This window comes from Chlorocebus sabaeus, chromosome 8, assembly GCF_047675955.1.
Source record: "Chlorocebus sabaeus isolate Y175 chromosome 8, mChlSab1.0.hap1, whole genome shotgun sequence".
NCBI classification, from domain to species: Eukaryota; Metazoa; Chordata; class Mammalia; order Primates; family Cercopithecidae; genus Chlorocebus; species Chlorocebus sabaeus.
This window is the reverse complement of record NC_132911.1, coordinates 20,754,162-20,774,340: the sequence shown is the minus strand read 5'-3', so window position 1 is coordinate 20,774,340 and position 20,179 is coordinate 20,754,162.

Sequence of the window (20,179 nt, the reverse complement as noted above, 5' to 3'; positions counted from 1 at the left end):
TTTGCTCCTGGGCTGTAAGCCCATACAGTATGCTACCATACTGAATACTGTAGGCAATTATAACACAATGATAATTATTTGAGTATTTAAATGTATCAAAACAGAAAAGGTAGAGTAAAAATACAGTATAAAAGATAAGAGGACTGGCACGATGGCTCATGCCTGTAATCCCAGCACTTTGGGAGGGCTAGGTGGGTGAATCACGAGGTCAAGAGGTCAAGACTATCCTGGCCAACATGGTAAAACCCTGTCTCTACTAAAAATACAAAATTAGTTGGGCATGTTGGTGGGTGCCTATAATCCCAGCTACTTGGGAGGCTGAGGCAGGAGAATTGCTTGAACCCTGGAGGCAGAGGTTGCAATGAGCTGAGATTGCACCACTGCACTCCAGCCTGGGTGACACAGTGAGACTCCGTTTCAAAAATATAAAAATAAATATAATGGTACACCTGTAGAGGGCTATTACCAGAGTTTATAAGACTGGAAGTTTCTCTGGGTGAGTCTGGGAGTGAGCAGTGAGTGAATGTGAAAGCCTAGAGCAGTACTGTGCACTACTGTAGGCTTTATAAACACTATATACTCAAGCTACATTAAATTAAAAACTTTTTAAAATAATAAATTGACCTTAGCTTACTATAACTTTTTTACTCTATAAACTTTAAAAAAAATTAAACTTCCTGATTCTTTTATAATAATACTTAACATAAAACACAAATACATTGTATAATTGTACAAAAATATTTTTTCTTTATATATTGTTCTATAAGCTTTTTTTTTTCTATTCTAAAAAGTTTTTTTTTTTTTTAACTTTTAATTTATTTGTTTATCTTTTTGAGATGGAGTTTTACTCTATCACCCAGGCTGGAGTGCAGTGGCATGATCTCAGCTCACTGCAACCTCTGCTTCCTGGGTTCAAGCAATTCTCCTTCCTCAGCCTCCCAATAGCTGGGATTACAGGTGCCTGCCACCACGCCTGGCTAATATTTTTGTGTTTTTAGTAGAGATAAGGTTTCCCCGTGTTGACCAAGCTGGTCTTGAACTCCTGACCTCAGGTGATCCACCCGCCTTGGCCTCCTAAAGTGCTGGGATTACAGGTGTGGGCCACCATGCCTGGCCTTTCAAAAAACTTTCAAAACATTTTTGTTAAAAACTAAGACACAAACAAACACATTAGCATAGGCCTATGCAGGGTCAGGATCATCAATATCACTGTCTTCCACCTCCATATCTTGTCCCAGTAGAAGGTCATTAGGGTCAATAACACACATGGAGCTGTCATCTCCTATGACAATACCTTCTTCGGGATACCCCTAGAAGGGCCTGCCTGAGGACATTATGCAGGTAAATATTTTTTATAAGTAGGAATATACTACTCTTAAACAATGAAAAGTATAGTATAGTAAATCCATAAACCAGTAAATGATAATAGTCATTTATTATTATGTACTGTACATAATCGTATAAGCTAGACTTTTATATGTCTGGCAGCACAGTAGATTTGTTTACATGAGTATTACCACAAACATGTAAGTAATGTGTTGTACTTTATAAGAACAACGTTACTAGGCGATAGGAATTCTCCAGTTTCATTATAATCTTATGGGATCAATGTCGTTTGTATGGTCCATCATTAACCAGAAGGTCAATATGTGGGGCATGACTATTGTTGGCTGTACTTAAACTTAGGTGGAAGCAGATTTTATCTATATGGTATAACTACCCATCACATATCTGGTTTTCTGTTACCAAGCCAATGCAGATTTCAAAATTAGAGATTTATTAATTTGGGTCAATCATTGAATTTTTTCCCCCATGGGCTTCTGTAAAATGAGAAATTAACTTGGTGTTTGCATCAGTTTCCTAATGATATTTTGGTGGCATCTTGCATAGCAGAGCTTAGGGACTCACACCCAGAGGTGCAATTAAGTAAGTCTGAATGGAGCCCAGAAACAGTTGAGCTGATTCTGAGGCTAGGGGCACCCAGGCAGTATACCCTAGGAGGCAATCAGCTGAAGGTTGTGGGAAAAATTGGTGACCCTTTTCACCTGGGGAAAAAAATCTTATAAGGGAAGCAGGTTTAAGAGCAGGGGCTATGGGAAAATGTCCATTTACCTTCTATCTGTGGGCCATTTTTTTCCTTGGGTGGCTCCTGTATTCCTGTTGGGATGAAGTTCCCTTGGAGGATCCAGGACCCAGGGCCCCCCAGGTCCCCATCTGCCTTCCAACCTGTTCTTTTCCGTGTTCTCTCTGAGCTCTGCCACCTCATGGCAGTCCCCAGCCATGTGGCTAATGAGAGGCCTATTCAGACCTCATTAGGAGATCAACTTGGTTTCTTCCTCTCTCAGAAGCTAATTATGTCTCTTTCATTAGTTCAATTTTGGCAATTAATGTACTTCCGTATACATAAATGGCTGTTTGTTTTCAGGCTAAGTGACATGTGTGCGGCTGTCCTTTCCTCTCCCGACACGTGTTAACCTCTCTGTCTTGTTTCCCTTTCCTTACAAGCAGTACCTGAGCCAGGGTTCTAGATTTAAGCAACTGAAATTAACATGGCACATTTAATAGCTAAAAGGGACTTTGGTAGAGAAACTGGCCAGTTCATGGGATCAGATGAAGTGCCACACAACTGATCCCCAGAAATGAGAGGAAACCTTGGAGCCCAAAGTCCTCTGAAAGAATAAGGGCATTTAAATCTCCCATTTAAAAGCATTGCCCAGGTAGGGCAGCTGCAGAGTTCGTATCATCAGAAATCATGTTGTCATCTTAATATTGCAGCTCATTTTCTTACCTGCCCTCCTCACTGCCCCTTCCCCATGGTTCTTAGATGGGTCAGGCAGGCCGGGGGTGATGTTCCAGCAACCACTTCCTGAAGCTGCAAAGAAGTTGTTAAATTTAGTCTAAAGCTGCCTCCTGACATCTTTTAAGTTTGGCCTCAAGGTTTCTCTTGCCATAGTGAGCTATGGTAATTTCCTCCAACGTGTAGCTGGATGTGTAACTGAACCTAACTGGATGTGTAAACAGATTGTAACCTCCTCTCCTACTCTCTCTCTGATTGCACAGAGTTTCAGTCAATCACAGGTGGCCAGTTGTTCAAACTAAGTTCAAATAACGTAATTCCTGAGCTGCAACCGATCTGACTGTTTCCATACCTCACTTCTGTTTTCTGTATATCACGTTGCCTTTTCTGTTCATATATTCCTCACTACGCAGCTGCACTGGAGCCTCTCTGAACCTATTCTGGTTTGGCGTCTGCCCAATTCATAAACCAGTCTTTACTCAATTAAAGTCTTTAATTTGTCCAAGGTTTTTCTTTTAACAGAAGGATTTTCTCTCACACCTTTCTCTCTCCATTTTCTCCTCATTTTTTTTTTTTTTAAGATTACCTGGTAGAAGTCTTTTTAGGGGTCTCTGAGCAGACACTCTCATGTTTCCTTGGTCAGGATTGCACCATTGGCCCACTTTGTACCCAATCTTTGTGGATGGTTGTGATAGGGCAATAGTGTTTCAATCCTAGGGGCTGGGGAAGGGCTTGGACCCCTCTATAGCACAGAGCCATGTGCCATGTGATAAACGTCAGGTCTCTAGAAAGAGAAAATTGAGGAAAAGCTAGTAAGGGGGGAAAGCTAGTAGGTGTTTGCCACAGCAACCTCTCAAGAGTCACAAAGAGTGAGAGAAGGACTTTCTGAAAGTAGAAAGGATGCTGGGGAGATACCAGTTGCAGATATCCACTGTCAGTCACTGAAAATTCAGGTTCCAAAGTTTTGCTAATTTTCATGCTCAAAAAATCAATTACATATGTATAGAATAGGGGGAACCTGCCAGGGCTGCAGCTTCTAGGGACAGATCAAGGGTTTTTAGATTAATTACATAATGAAAGTACTAATTCTGTGATGCAGACCTTAGCTGCAATATAGGTGAGGACCCACCAGCTCCCCAGAGGGGCCAGGTTCTCTGTTTTCTGCACCTGTCGGTCCATGTCAGGAGTGCAGGGAGTCATTATGGGTGCCATGTTTCAAAAGGACACTGGTGACTGCAGCAAACAGAAAGCTGATCAACTTAACAGCAGGAGGAAGAGCTTGAAGAAACATTGTAAGCTTAAGACTGGGGCCTGGTCTGGTGGCTAACGAGCAATGCTAATTTCAGGTGCAATAAGTCCTCAGTTAATGGCATCAATAGCTTCTTGGAAACTATGACTTTAAGCAAAATGATGTACAGCAGGACCCAGCTTGTTTTCCTTATCCAATGTTATGGTGAAGCATTGAATGAAAGAACATTATTTGAGGATCTGTGATATAATATGTTGTTTCACTTAAATTAGCAGTTCCTAAGAACCTATAGAAAACATTAAGTGAGGACTTGCTTTATCTGAAGGGTGACTACAAGAGAGGGGTTAGAGTTGTTCTATTTGGAGCTGGAAGATGGAACAAAGGCCAATGGGTGGAAGTTAGCAAGAGGAGATTTCAAAATCCAGCACAAAAATTACCATAAACTTTACATAGCCTTCACATTTCACATAACCTTCCCTGTGAACACCATTCCCATTTCAGAAAAGGAAACTAAAACTTTGAGTAAATCTGTCACTGATAGATTATGTAGCACAACATTTGGCTGAAATCCTTGTGTCAGGCCCACGGGAAGCGCGGTTTAAGAAGAAGTTTAGTGAGACAAACTAGAGCCCCATTACTGCGGTCGACCTCAAGGCTGCAACTGGTGTTCCCTCTTCTTCTACTGTCCATTCTAAATTATTCTAAACCTCAGCAGTAACTTCAAAAGATATTGGGGGACTTACCTGGTGGTGTGACCCACACCTTCATTCCTGAGGTGTCTGAGTTTGTAGAACAGGTGGTTGTACAAGGAGTTTCACCATTACAAGGGAGCAAGGAAGTACCAGGAGGTACCCAGCTGATTCAGCTGGGTTCTACATCATATTCCTCGATGCTGCCATTGTATGAAAGCAGCACTACTAATCAGGGCCACTGCCCCCAGCAGTATATTGACTACTCTCTTCCTGGTGCATGAACACAGGGAAACCAAAGGGCCCTGGCAGCAGCCATAACTTGAATTTCAATGGCATCTGTTTTGTGTGCTCTGGAAAGTGTGTGTCCCCTTTGGATACCAGGACCTGCAACCCTTTTAAAAGTTTCAGGGTTTCAGGGACAAGAAGCATCAAAGAGCCCCAGGAGCTCATTGGGACTACTCCTGCTGTCTTGGTTCCTGAATCCATGTGACCTTCCTATTGGGGTACAATAGCCTAGAGAGGTCTCCGATTTAATGTAGATTCTGTGCCCTGAAGGATGGTGCCCCATTCCTTGTGTGTTGCCTCTGAGCTGGCACATCAGCTGGGCCTCTAGAAGGCCATTCCAGCATTTTATGAGGCCAGCTGATTTTGGGTGGTTGCAGGTTGTCTTAGTCCATTTTGTGCTGCTTAATGGAATACCTGAGACTAGATAATTGATAATGAATAGAAATTTATTGGCTTACAGTTCTAGGGGCTGGGAGGCCCAATATAAGCTACCAGCATCTTGCAAGGGACTTCTTGTTGCATCATCACATGACAAAAGGTGAGAGGGTAAAAGAGAGGAAGATGAGGCCAGACTTGCCCTGTTACAACAGCACCAATCCCACCCACGAGGGTGAAGCCTTTGTGTCCTAATCATCTCTTAAAGGTCCCACTCCTTAATACTGTTGCAATGGCAATTAAATTTCAACATGAGTTTTCAGGGGGACAAACATGTAAACTGTAGCATAGATCTGCTTCCACACCTCTCTCAGAAGTGGGTCTCCTACTTGGATGTTAATGCTGCATGAGATTCCATGCCTGTGGATCAGACATCCATACAGCTTTGGGTAGTGGCACCAACTAAGGCTGTAAGAGCAGAAAAGGCAGACTCATACCCAGAATAAGTTTCTGTCCTCATGGGTATGAACTGCTGGCTTTTGTTTTAGGATGTGTAGGGCCAACTATAGTCAATGTACTACCAAGTGGCTGTTGGTCTTCTTTGGAAATAATGACATATCAGGGGTTCAGCATTGGTCTCTGTTGATGACAGGCTGGATGTTCCAAGGCCACAAGACCTAAATTCATCTTGGTAAGTGGGAGTCCATGCTTCTGGAACCCTGTGTGGCCTCTGTTTCTGCCACTGTACTCCATTTATGTGCTCATCATGCTAGTTTCAACGTGACCAGTGATGAAGGCTGCCTAATGCAAGATGACAACGTCATTTTCACTGTTCACTTGGTCAGTGTCTCTTTTGTGGTGGATGTTTTCTAATGTGTATTGATTTGTGATACAAAAATATTCACCCTTTGTGCCCACTCCTAATGTGTTCATTCACATGCCTTTACCCTAAACTTCCTTGACACTGATTTTTCGGTAGCCACTGCCCAGTAATCTGTACATATCTTCACCTTGGGTTGCTTACCCTTCCACGCAAAGTACATGAAAAGGTACACCACATATCCATACACTGGGACAATTTTTCTTCTTCAGTGTTTTTAAGGATAACCATGAATAAAGCTATAATGTAGCCATCATTGAGTTTGGCGTGCACACATATACCGGATCAACTGGTCTATAAGTCAAGCTTGGGGTTTTTTGCTCCTTCTTCAGCTGGTCATACTGGACCCCCCACATGGCTGGTATGACTGTGGTTGCTAACATGGTGTTCTGGGCCACCTGCTCGTACAGCTCATGTGTGACCTCAGAACTTGCTTAGGCTTGATCCAGGCTTGATGCTGTGGTAATGGCTGCTGGGTATGTCTGACTTTGACTGGCAGGTCCAACAGAACCAGGTTGTAGTCAACAGCGCTGGAGGACACAGTATCACTTTGTGCCTCATGGTCAATGAAGCCCAGCATTATGCTAAGAGCTATTTCTCAGAAAGTATATAATTCTCTGTTATAGACAGCATGGCCTTGTTACAGATCCCAGGAACCTATGGTATGGGTTTCTTCTGGGGCCTTTCTAAAAGCTCCATTGGGTGTATTTTTCCACTACTGAAACCTCTAGTATCTTCGGATCTGCCACAGTGTATGGCCCAAGTGCAGGGCTGCTTGCACAGCAGCCGGAAACTTCCACAGAGCCCTTTCCTGCTCTTTGTCCTACTTGAAGCTGGTAGCCATTGTATTACCCTGTATACTGGTTGGAACAGTATTCCTAGGTATGGAATGCATTGCCTCCAGAACCTAAAAAGCCTAGCCAGGCACCGTGGTTCCTTCTTGTGGTTGAGATTCAGGATTCGGTCATTTTGTCTTTGCTTTGGAAAGGATATCTTGGCACACCCCTGATCACTGGGTACCCTAAAAACATCACTATAATGGTAGATCCCTGAATCTTCATCAGCCTTATCACCCTCAGGAACACATGAGCCTTACCAAGACCTGTAGGAGAGCAGCTCTTGCTTATTCCATTCAGTCAGCATGATCCCATCAATGTAATGGGTGAGTGTGATATTCTGTGGGGTGTTCAGGCAGGCCAGGTCTCTTCAGATGATAATATGGCAGAGGGTAGGAGAGGTAACACAAGCCCTGAGGCTAACCCTAGATAATTATCATTGTCCATTCTACGTGGATACAAACTTTCTGATTCTCTTTTCAGATCAGAGTGGAAAAGAACACATCTGCCAAATTAATGGCCACACACCATGTACCCAAAACATATTAATCTGCTCTAATAAAAACCCTGTGCCTGGGACAGCAGCTGTGATTGAGGCAATGATTGGGATGTTAGTTTGCATCCTGTCTCCAGGGTCCATCTAATTTCTGCAGAGGCCACAGTGTCACACTGGAGGTAGTAGGGGCCACTATTCTTGCGTTTTTTGCTTTTAAGGATGGCACCAATCTCTGTCATCAGCTCCAGGATGCAGTATTGTTTTCGATTTACTGTTGTGACCAGTGCCAGAGCTGTTTCAGAAGTTCCCAGTTGACCTCCCCCACTATGATAATGTTTTCCCCACAGGCAAGGACCCAATATGGTGGTTACTCCAAATGTCAAGTATATTAATTCCAGTTACATACTAGTGGCCAGAGGAAATGACTGGTGGGCGGGTGTCAGAGACCTTCCTGGGGTCAGACTCCAACCAGGACTCTGTATATTACCTGGCTACTCTAAGTACCCACTCTAACAGGAAGACCAGGTTAATGCTTTGCATATTTGAATATCAGTGCTAAGGTCAGACTCCGTGTCTAATAATTCTCAAAATATCTCAGTTTCCCCATTTCTCCAGTGTACAGTTGCCCAATTAAATGGCCACCCATCCCTTTGGGAAAGAACTGAGGGAATCATCACAGTACAGTTGGTCCTTGAACAACATGGATTTGAACTGTGTGTGTCCAGTTATATGTGGGTTTTTGTCAATAAAAGTTACATGGGATATACCTGCCTATTCTGCCTTCCCTTCTATCTCCTCTACCTCTTCCACCTTTGCCACCCCTGAGAAAGCAAGACCAACCCCTGCTCTTTCTCTTCCTCCTCAGGGAACTCAGTGTGAAGACAGTGAGGATGAAGACCTTTACCATGAACCACTTCCACTTAATGAATAGTGAATACATTTTCTCTTTGTTACTATTTTCTTAACATTTTCTTCTTCACAGCTTACTTTATTGTAATAATACAGAGTTCACACCTGTAATCCCAACACATTGGGAAGCCGAGGTGTGAGGGTCCTTTGAGTCTAGGAGTTTGAGACCAGCCTAGGCAACATAGGGGAGATCTTTCTGCAAAAATTTTAAAAAATTAGCCAGGTGTGGTGGTGTACACCTGTGGTTCTAGCTACTTGGGAGACTGAGGTGGGAGAATCACCTGAGCCCAGGAGGTCGATGCTGCAGTGAGATGATATTGTGCCACTGTACTCCAGACTGGGTGACAGCATGAGACCCTCTCTCAAAAAACAAAAACAAACCCCAACAGAATATAATACATATAAAATACAAAAATGTGTTAATCTATGTTTATGCTATCAGAAAAGCCTCCAGGCAACAGTAGGCAAATTAGTAGTTACATTTTAGGGGAGTCAAAATTATACATAGATTTTCAATTGCACAGGGTGGGAGGTTGGTACCTGATGTGGTGTGGCTATGTCCCCACCCAAAATCTCATCTTGAATTCTAATCCCCATAATCCCCACAGGTCAAGGCCGAGACCAGGTGGAGGTAATTGGATCTTGCGGGCGGCTTCCTCCACGCTGTTCTCGTGATACTGACTGAGTCTCACGAGAGTGTCAATTGCAGATAACCACTGAGTCTCACGAGATCTGATGGTTTTATAAGTGTCTGGCATTTCCCCTTCTTGCATGCACTCCGTCCTGCTGCCTGTGAAGAAGGTGCTTGCTTCTCCTTTGCCTTCCACCATGAGGCCTCCCCAGCAATGCTGAACTGTGAGTCAATTGAACCTCTTTCCTTTGTAAGTTACCCAGTCTCAGGTGTTTCTTCATAGCAGTGTGAGAACGGACTGAGTACCTATAGCCCCCTTGTTCAAGTGTTAACTATATATGTTCGCCGTAGTACTGCAGGGTCCTTCCTTCTCATTCACTGGGTTTTGGGCCTGCATATTGGCTTGGGTTTGAGAATTGACTATGAGGTTGTGACTTCTTAGGGTGACCACGGTCAGCCACCTCCTCTGTGGTTGGCTTTTTTGGGGTTTTGATGATAAGCAGCATCCTGTTAGCTGCGTGTCTTTTTTCCCGTATGGACACCATGCTCTATAAACTGTCTGTATAATGCCTTGTGCTTCGAGTCTCCTAGTCTGCCTCTGAGGTCCTTCTATGGGTCACAGTCTCTGGGTGGTGGGTCACTGACCTTCCGTAATATATCCCTGCCAGTATGCCTACTTTCCTCAACCTTCTTACTTCCTCCTCTGTCTTCTTCCAGAACAACTCACTTGCACTTTACCAGCCTCTTTCTCCAGGCTTCTAACAGATACCCTCCCCCACCTCCTGGCAGTAAGTTGTTAGGATGTCTACCAAGAAAGAATCCCCAAGGCAATGAATCCTTTCTTACTCAGTCTTACATTCTGATCCTCTTGATCAGGCACCCTTAAAATCCAAACCTAGTAGTACTTCTCTGGCTCCTGCCTGCAACTGCTAGCTGATTCTTGGAACATCTTTGGTGCAGTCTTTTTGCTCTCTTATTAGGCTCAGTATATCTGTAGTCAATTAATCCTAGTTATCAGCCTTGCAGCCAGTATTTGCGTTGCTGGGGAGCAGGTTGAGGAAGCTCCTGAGGAAGGCACCTGCTGCTTTTCAGGAAGGAGTCCACAGTGAAAGTGCTATCTCTTGTTAGGGAAGAGTGAGAACTTTCCCTGGGTTCTGCAACTCTGAGGATTTAAGGTGGCCTGGAGGACTAACATCTTCATTTCTCAGTGCCACAGGTGTTCCTCACTAGGGTTCTGATCTTAGCATAACATACCTTGTCTATCTGAGCCCTCAAATGTTGCTCAGCTGTGTCTTCTCTTCCATAGCAGAGTATAAGAGCGCATGCACCCCTAGCCTTTAACTGCTTGTTTCTCATCATTCCTTTGCAGGACATCAGTACAATTTAGCAGTAACTAACCAATTCTAGCTGCTTTGTAGACACTGTTTCCACATATTTTGAAATGCATGAATCATAGTGTGTGCAATGGTGCTTCTGTCTAGCAGAACATTTTTTCACCTGCAATAGTGTTCTCATCTACTGAGGTGTTTTCCTAGCTCAGCCTCAGTGGAGTTTTGAGCAGTTGGGCCCCCTTTTTTTTTTTTTTTTTTTGAGACGGAGTCTCGCTCTGTCACCCAGGCTGGAGTGCAGTGGCCGGATCTCAGCTCACTGCAAGCTCCGCCTCCCGGGTTCACGCCATTCTCCGGCCTCAGCCTCCCGAGTAGCTGGGACTACAGGCACCTGCCACCACGCCCAGCTAGTTTTTTGTATTTCTTAGTAGAGACGGGGTTTCACCGTGTTAGCCAGGATGGTCTCGATCTCCAGACCTCGTGATCCGCCCGCCTCGGCCTCCCAAAGTGCTGGGATTACAGGCTTGAGCCACCGCGCCCTTGCACCACTTCCCACTTGGGATCAGGAGTGTGGTGAGTGGGTGAGTCCAAAGTCCCACACTCACTGCCTGTTTGCTAAAAGCTCGCTCTCTGTACCACTTGTGTTTGTTTGGATCCTCTTAAAAGCAGATGTCAAGACATTAGACATACAATATGTGATTGAGGAGAAACACCTGTGAGGGGAAAAAAGGGGAGGAAAATGAAGCAGGAAGAGCAATCACACTATGCTGTAGGTCCCTATGAGTTTCCTATTGCTGCTCTAAGTATCACAAACTTAGTGATTTAAAACCACACGAATTGACGATGTTACAGTTCTGCGGGTGAGAAGTCTCACTGGCTAAAGTCAAGATATTCATAGGGCAATGATTTTTCTAGTAGCTCTAGGAGAGAATCCCTCACCTTTTCCAGTTTCTGGAAGCCATCTGCATTTCTTAGCTTGTGGCCACTTCCATCTTCAAAGCCAACAGTCACATCACTCTGACCCCTGCTGTCATTGTCACATCTTCTCTGACACTCCTGCCACCTCTTCTAAAGGTGATTAAATGAGGCCCATCAGAATAATCCAGGATAATTCCCATCAGAAGATCCTTAACTTAATCACATCTGCACAGTTGCTTTTACCATAGGAGGCACATAGTCACAGGTTCTGGGAATTAGGATGTGGAAATTTTGGGGGGCTGTTATTGAGCATGCAATAAGATCTTTCCTCTGTAAAGTCGAGAGGGAAGGAAGAGGTGGATAGTAAATGTCTCAGACTGCAGCACACTTTTTAAAAAGTTTTGCCTAAGATGAGCGGTGTGGGTCCTTGAGCTAAAGTTGTCTATCAGAGGAGATATGTGATTCCCAGGAATGGACCTAGCTGGAAGTCACTGCCTCTCCCAGTCACTGTCTGGGTGATGGATCGCTGGGTCTCCTGTCCATTATGTTCCCCACTGCAGGAGATTTCAGGGCATATGTTTACAGGTGCATCATCACTGACTCCTACATCAGAACTGCTTGGGTTTTCATTTTAGCTGTATCACATAGCTAACTATGAGAACTTGGGCAAATCACTTTTACTTTTCTGTGCCTTGGTTTCCCCATCTGTAAAATGTGGATGATATTGGTACGGAGTTAATTAACCTGATTGATTGCAATAGGGTTGTTGGGAGGAAGAAATCAGAACAGTGCCCTCAGTGAATGTTATCTAAACATATCCGTTGCTCATGGCAGAATTGTGACTCAAACTCTATACCTGTGATTATGATTTTCTGTGCCCTTTTTGGTACATCACATCGCTAAGTTGAAAAGACTTCATAATGGGACAGTTATAGGTCCCTCTCTCTGTTTCTTTCTAAGTAAAGGCTTGCAGACCACCTGGCAAAAATAGGGGAGATGCTTACATTGGGTAGGAAGAGGACAAGATGGTCCTTTAGTCTCTTATGCTTAGATTCTATGATGTCATGACTCCTGCCAAGAGAGAAGCCTGCCTGATACAGGTGGGTGGGTTGTCCTGTGGGAGGGTCCAATACCTGGTTAATAAGGCTGCTCATGTTGAACTTGTCACTCACCTTGTCTGAACATTGGTTCTAGTCAACTTAGATAATCATACTTTCCCACTTATTTCCTTGTTGGGCTGTGGTAATGAGTAAGGAAATAATACCTGTCCCTCCTTACCCCACCTAAAATTAGCAATATATGAAATCCTTTTAGAAAAAGAACACCTTTGCACTCCCTCCTCTCTAATTGTTGACTTATTTTTAATTATATCTTATATATTTACAAACATGAAACTAGGCCTAAACTCCTTATGCTTATATTGTGATATTCTATAAAAACAAATCAACTTTATAAATTAAATACAAACAAACCCACAAAACCAATAAAGTTCAAACAAACAAAATTAACAACATGTAATGGGTTTTTGAAAATGAGAATGAATTATTACTTGCAATCATACGAGCTGCCTTAGTGTCAGTTGTTTTCAATGACAGTATTTAGCCTCTGTTTGGTAACTAAGCATAATTTATTCTTTTCTCACTAGTTCAACATAATTAGCAATGGTAATTCTTATTTGTGATTACTGTATTAAGACAAATTTAAGCTTGGGCATGAAAATGATGTGCCAGACTACTTTGTAGGTAGTCATCTGGTTATATGAAATATGCTTTTTATTTGTTTTAGATTATGAAGATAAAACATTCAAAATGAATCTTTTGAGAAATGATTGGAGAAATATTCAAAATGAAATTATTGGAGAAAACCTGGGAATCTCTGGGAATATCCATGATCAATCACAGAGATAATGAATGTGAATATGCTCTCCCACCATTAAAAAGAGTTAACAGTTGCCAGGAGCCATTACTGAGACAAGATTGAAAGCTAAAAGCAGCTACCTTAAACCACATGACATACTGCTCCTTGTCACCCCATCTCCTGCCAACATCCCAATAGGTTAAAAGGTTTTCTCTTAGATTGCTTTGAATTCCTGGTCAGACTGCTGGAGACCCATAGGAGGCTGCAAGGGTAAAGCAAAGTAAGCCAGAAGAGCAGCATTTCTGTAAGGGGAAGAGCAGACTGGGAGGGGGAATGGCAGGTACTGAGTCAGCCAGTTTTCTGGATACAACTCCACCTTTTCCATTACTTTGCAGGCAGACCATGGTTTTTCCTCTTTCAGCCACGTACTAACTCTGGCTTCTCAGGGGAGTCTTATTTATAGAACTAGAATAAGTTGATTACAGGGCTCCATGGGATCTTTAAAACTTTTACTACAAGGTTAACAAGACTAATAATGACTTTTGTGCTCTGTTTCCAGAGAGATAAAAGGGAAGAAGCTTAAAGGCTGTTCTTTTCCCGTTTCTTTCTTCTCTCCCTCTCTTTTTCTAATTTGCTTTCCTTTTCTATTTTTTTTCTTTTTTCTTTTTCTGTCTCTTCCTATGATTTTCTCTTTAAGTACATAGATTTCCTAGGTACTTGTTTCTCTCTCTCTCTTTTTTTTTTCCCCCTATTACTCTTTTCCCAGCCATCAAACTTGTGGTTGGTTAATTATCTGACTGCTGAATAAAGAAAATAACAGACTGGGCATGGTAGCTCACGCCTGTAATCTCAGCACTTTGGGAGGCCTTCGTGGGTGGATCATGAGGTCAGGAGTTAGAGACCAGCCTGGCCAATATGGTGAAACACCGTGTCTACTAAAAATACAAAAATTGGGCGTAGTGGTGCATGCCTGCAATCTCAGCTACTTGGGAGGCTGAGGCATGAGAATCACTTGAACCCAGGAGGCGGAGGTTACAATGAGCTGAGATCGTGCCACTGTACTCCAACCTGGGTGACAGAGCAAGACTGTCTCAAAGAAAAAAAAATTACTATTATAAATATTATTTCATCATGTTTGTATAATGTTTTTGAATTTACAAAATGCTTACCTATGGTGTATATGCATATAAAAATATATATATATAATTTTGTATGTGTGTACATCTCTTATATGTAAAATCTTGTTTGATCTTTGCATTGACCTGTGACATAGTTGTTACTTTCCTGTTTTACAAATGGGAAATGGAGACTCAAGAAGTAAAGGGCTCTTCTTCTTCCCTTTTCCTATCCCCTTTCGCACCTTCCCCTCTCCAACAACTCAGTCTTCAAAACATAGGCAGGACAAAGTCTGGTAAGGATATGTGCCAGGGTAGGGAAGCTGCAGTGGCTCAGTGTGGAGCATCAGAGCTTGACCAAGTTGCTCAAATATAATGAGTAAATATATGCAATACTCAACAGAAAGTGTGACTTATGTTCAGGCAAACAAAACAACACATTTGACAGAAACTAAGTCTAAGTGGGCTCAGATAGGGTATTTAACAGAAAGACTTCACAACAACTTTTATAAATGTTTTAAAAATTAAAGAAATGATGACAATAATTCACCAAATAAGGAATCTCAATTAAGATAAAACTTTTTAAAAAGAACAAATGGAAATTCTGGAGTTGAAAAATATAATTGAAATGAAAAATTTGTTACATGGGCTTAATAGCAGATTTGAGATGGTAGAAGAAAGTATCAGTGGTCTTGAAGACAGGTCAATAGAAACCATCCATTATAAAGATTTAAAAATAAATAGAAAAATGAGCAGAGCCTTAGAGACCCAAGAGACAGCTTCAAGCATACCAAGATATAAAACATTTCAAAGAAACATGGCCCCCATACTTCCCAAATTTTGTATAAAACATTTAATATGAAATGAAGAAATTCAATGAGCCCCAAGTAGGATAAGTACAAAGAGATTAAACACTTAAGCACATCATATTTAAAAAGCTGAAGGCCAAAGACAAGGAGAAAATCTTGAAAGCTACAGGAGAAAAATGACTCATATACAGAGAAACAACAATATTTTGAACTGCTGACTTCTGAAAAGAAACAATAGAGGCCGGGAGCCAGTGGAATGACATTCTAAACATTGGGACAAATATTGTTAAGAAACAGTTTTATATCCACTAGAAGCATACTTCAAAACTAAAGTTAAAACATTCCCAGGAAACCAAGACTGAGCGTAGCAGACAGGAAACACTGAAGAAGCCCTTCAGACTATAGGAAAATGACAGATAACTAAAATCCACAGGATGAAATGAAGAGCACCAGAAATAAATATGTAGCTAAATATAAAAGATGGTATAGAGATTTTTTTTTTTTTTTACTAATGTTTATTTAAAAGGACAATTAATAAAACAACACTTATCATACTATGTTTTGGGATAACATGGATGTAACATACATGAAAATGACAGCACAGGGGAGGAGGGGAAAATGGAGCTATCCTGGAGCAAAGTTGTGTTTTATTCTAAATCAGAATTAACCTGAAATATGTTGTAATAAATTAAGATGCATATTATCCACAGAGCAAGAAAATAACTGAAGAATACGTTGGTAAATCTACAATATAACAATGAGAAACATTAATTCCTCAAGAGAGGGATTGAAACAAAGAGATTAAAAGGAAAAGAATTTAACTCAAAAAAGTGCTTAAAAGAAGAATTAGAAGGGGCAATAGAAGGGGAAATAGATGTGAAAATTTAGAAAACAAACATCAAGATGGCAGATGTAAATCCAAACATAATTACATTAAATTTGAATGAATTATATGATCCAATCAAAAGGCAAAGATTGTCATATTGGATTAAAAAAAGCAAAGTACAGGTATATGCTACCCTTGAAAGACAAATTTCAGATTCAAAAACAACTAATTTGAAAGCAGGTTGAAAAAAAGATATAGTACGCAAATAGCAACCATATGAAAGCTGGAATGGCTCTATCATTATTGGACAAAATAGCTTTTAAATATTAGAGAAAATTACATTTCATAATAAAAGGTCCAATGTATCAGGAAGATATAACAGTTAAAATAGACATGCACCTAACAAAAAGGCCCCGAGTATATTAATCTAAAACAGAATTGAAATGAGTAGACAATTCAACAATTAGAGATGGAGATTTCAATACCACATTTACAATATTTGAAAAAACAGATGAAAAGTCAGCCACAAATCAGAAGACTTGAATAACCCTACTTATCAATGTTACTTAACTGATATTTATAGAACATACCAACCCAAAAGAGATTATGTATTCTTTTCAAGAGCACTTAAAACATTTTCTAGGCTGGGCACGGTGGCTCACACCTGCAATCCCAGCACTTTGGGAGGCCGAGGTGGGTGGATCACCGAAGGTCAGAAGTTCGAGACCAGCCTGGCCAACATGATGAAACCTTGTTTGTACTAAAAATACAAAAATTAACCTGGTGTGGCAGCAGAGGCCTGTAATCCCAGCTACTCGGGAGGCTGAGGTGGGAAAATCACTTAAATGTGGGAGGTGGAGGTTGTAGTGAGCCAAGATCATGCCACTGCACTCTAGCCTGGGCAACAGGGCAAGACTCCATATCAAAAAAAAAAAAAAAAAAAAAAATTTTCCAAAAAAGGGCTATATGCTAGCTTTTAGTACACATTTCAGTAAACTTTAAAAGACTGAAATTATTCAAAATATGCTCCTTGTTTATAACAGAATTTAAAAAATTCAATACATCAGCAAATGTTTTGAAATTAAAATGACTTCTAAATAACTTATGGGCTAAAGAATGCACAAGGAAAATTAGAAAATACTTGAACTGATGGAAAAGAAAATGTAACATACCAAATTTGCCAGATGCAACTAAAGCAGAGCTTAGAGGAAAATTTATAGGTTTAATTGCCCATATTAGAAAAAATGAAAGGTCTCAACTCAGTTATCTAAATACCTACCTTAGGAAACCAAAAAAACAGCAAACCAAACTTCTAACTTTTACATTTTTGGAGAAATTGACAACACAGAACCTGTATTCGTGCATGGAAACACTTGTCTGGAGTTGAGCATAAGCTACCTCCTTTACAGGCATGATTTTCCTATGTCTGAAGCCCCTCCACTTCCTGACTACCAATAATATGGCTCTTCTAAGTGCCTGAATTCAGGATCCCTGATGTGTATGCAATTCTGGGAGATATTCCCAGGATTATGTAGCTCAGCCTCTGTGTCCTGTCTTTTCTAAAGTCGGGACAACTAAAAAATGATAATACAGCCTTGTGGTTTTATTTTTGCTTTTATCTATAAAAATAAGTTATACGTGTTATATGTGAATCAGTAAGCTTTCCTCTAAGATAAATACGCATCATGATGAATCCAATTTTAAAATAGAAAAAAATTAGGAACAATGCCTCTGCATACAACTTGATAATAATTTCCCCTAAATCAATCTCCTAAGTTGTCTTAGAGTGAATGTCTCAGTCGGTTGTTGTCAGAAACAGATCATGGCAAGAGAGGAGGTTTGGGGAGCATCTGGTTGGTTGAGACAGTGGCTAACAGGTGACACGAATCAGAAAAGCCAGTGGTCAAATCCAGATAAGAGTGAAAGGAAGACTGTTAGTAACTAGCCGTACACCCAGTCTCCTGGCAAATTAGGAATAAGATAATTCTAAAAGAGGTCCTGGAAATATAAAATTGCCTAGTGTGTTTGGGGAATATAGTCATTCAGGAAATATAATGAGGACGGGGATGGCCCAGATTAAAAAAATGTCTGACATGCCAAGACAGGTCATCGGCATTTATCTTACAGGCAAGGAAAGTCAGTGATGGACTTTTCAGCATGGTAACAGACGTGATTAAATATACAAAAGTCAATCACTTTTGTGGCAGTGAGGCGGATGGATTGGAGGAATGGGCGACAGTGTATGGCCAGTTAGGAGACTTTTGGCATATCCAGGTGAGAGATTGGCTTGAACCAAGACAGTGACGGTGGACATGGATTGGGAAGAGGGCTGACAAATAAGATATTTAGGAGGTAAAGTAGGTAGGGTTTGGAGACTGTTGAGGATAAGGTTGATGGAGGCGTTGTGAGTTATCCACAGCTCTTGGGCTTGGGAGATAGTGTGGATGCTGGGGTAACCTGTGAACACAGGGAGTGGAGGGGGAAGGGAAAGTTAAATGTGGGAATAGGGGATGATAATGAGTACACAGTTTTTTTTTTTTAATAGATATATTGAATTTGAGATGTCTATGGGAAGTTCATACAAATACATGGAGTATGTGGGTTTATCACTTTTATCCTTTGCGAGCTTTATATCTTAAAAGAGTGGTTTTGGAGGGAAATAAGGATATGGAAACCATAAGCATCTGGGTTCCCATTAAAATTATGGGAATGAATGATGTGTTGTAAGAAAAGGGTGTAAACAAGAGAGGGTGGATGAGTGCAGCATCCTAGATAGTACAGACACCTAAGGTATGGAGTGTGAGAGGAGGCTCCAGCATGCTCATCAGAGAGAAACACCCGGAGAAAAGCCAGGAGAGACCTGCACTGTGCAAACCAAAGGAGGTGAGTTCTAAAAAAGATGCAAGTGGTCAGCAGTGTGTTGAGATGAGTAATGGAAAGGGCTTCTCAGAGTTGGCAATAGGGATGTTGATGACAGATGTGGTTGGAATGGGTTCCGTGGAGTGGTAGTGATTGAAGTCTCCGTGATGGCCCTAGAAGTGATTGGTAAATGAGGAATGGGGACAGCTAGTGCCAACTATTTCTGCAGATGCTTGTCTGACAGAAACAGAGAGAGAAAGAGATCAGGTGGAAGTCAAGGGTAAGGAAGCAAAACCAAGCAGTGTTTTCCTGTTTGTCTTAGGATAGGGTAGACTTGAGTATGCCAATGGGCTAAAGTAAAGGAGCCAGTAAGGGCACCTGAAGAAACAGAAGAAAGAAGTTGAAATTAATGAGGAAAAGTTTCAGACCACCTGGGCTCCTGGATGGAGCCTGGGGAAGGTAGGACTTGGAAATGTGACTTACTCTCTAGGGCTTTCTGAGAAGGGCAGGTTAGGAGTAGGGTGGAGCATAGTCTACCCAGGTGGGTGGCTGCCATGTCTGGACATCAAGGCAAGTGTGTCTGCCCCACATCAAGGAGTCTGGCTGCTCCGTTTCAGGTGGGAGGATGTAGGAATCGTTGATGTGCAGCCTAGTTCCTTGGTCTAGTCCTCCAAATTTACCCAACCTGTGTTTTCCCTTTTTAACCATAGACTTAAAAGAGCATTAAAAAATAGGTTAGGCTAGTGGGACCAACCCTTAGAAACTATTTGATGAGTTATCTTTTAGATGAGACAATGTTTGTCTAAACAGTCATGAGGCCAAGGTCACATAGCTCGCAAAGTAGGGGTAGGACGAGAACTCAGGGTTCTTGGATCCCTGCCCAGTGTTGTTTCAGTTTCACCAGTTCAGCCTTCCACTGCTTGCTGGCTATGGCCTAGGCATGGAAGTAACTCTGTTCCCCTAATTTATTATTTATTGTCATTGGATCCCATTTGTATGCCAAAGGGAACACACCATTTCTGCTTTGCTCTTGTGTCATTAGACAAAAGCAGCTGGTTGGGCAGACAGCTTCACAAAGGGTTCCTGCAGAAATCCTCATTGCACCCCATGTTCCCAGCGTCATTATTGTTGATACACAGATAAAACCTGACAACGATAATACAAAACTACTATTTAGCACCTACTATGTGCTAGGCATTATGCTAAAGAACTTAGTCCTATGAGTAGGTACAATTCTCATGGTCTGTTTTCAAGTGAGCAAACGGAGAAACAGACATCCAGCAACTTGACCAAGGTCATGCAGCAAAAGGGAGGAGG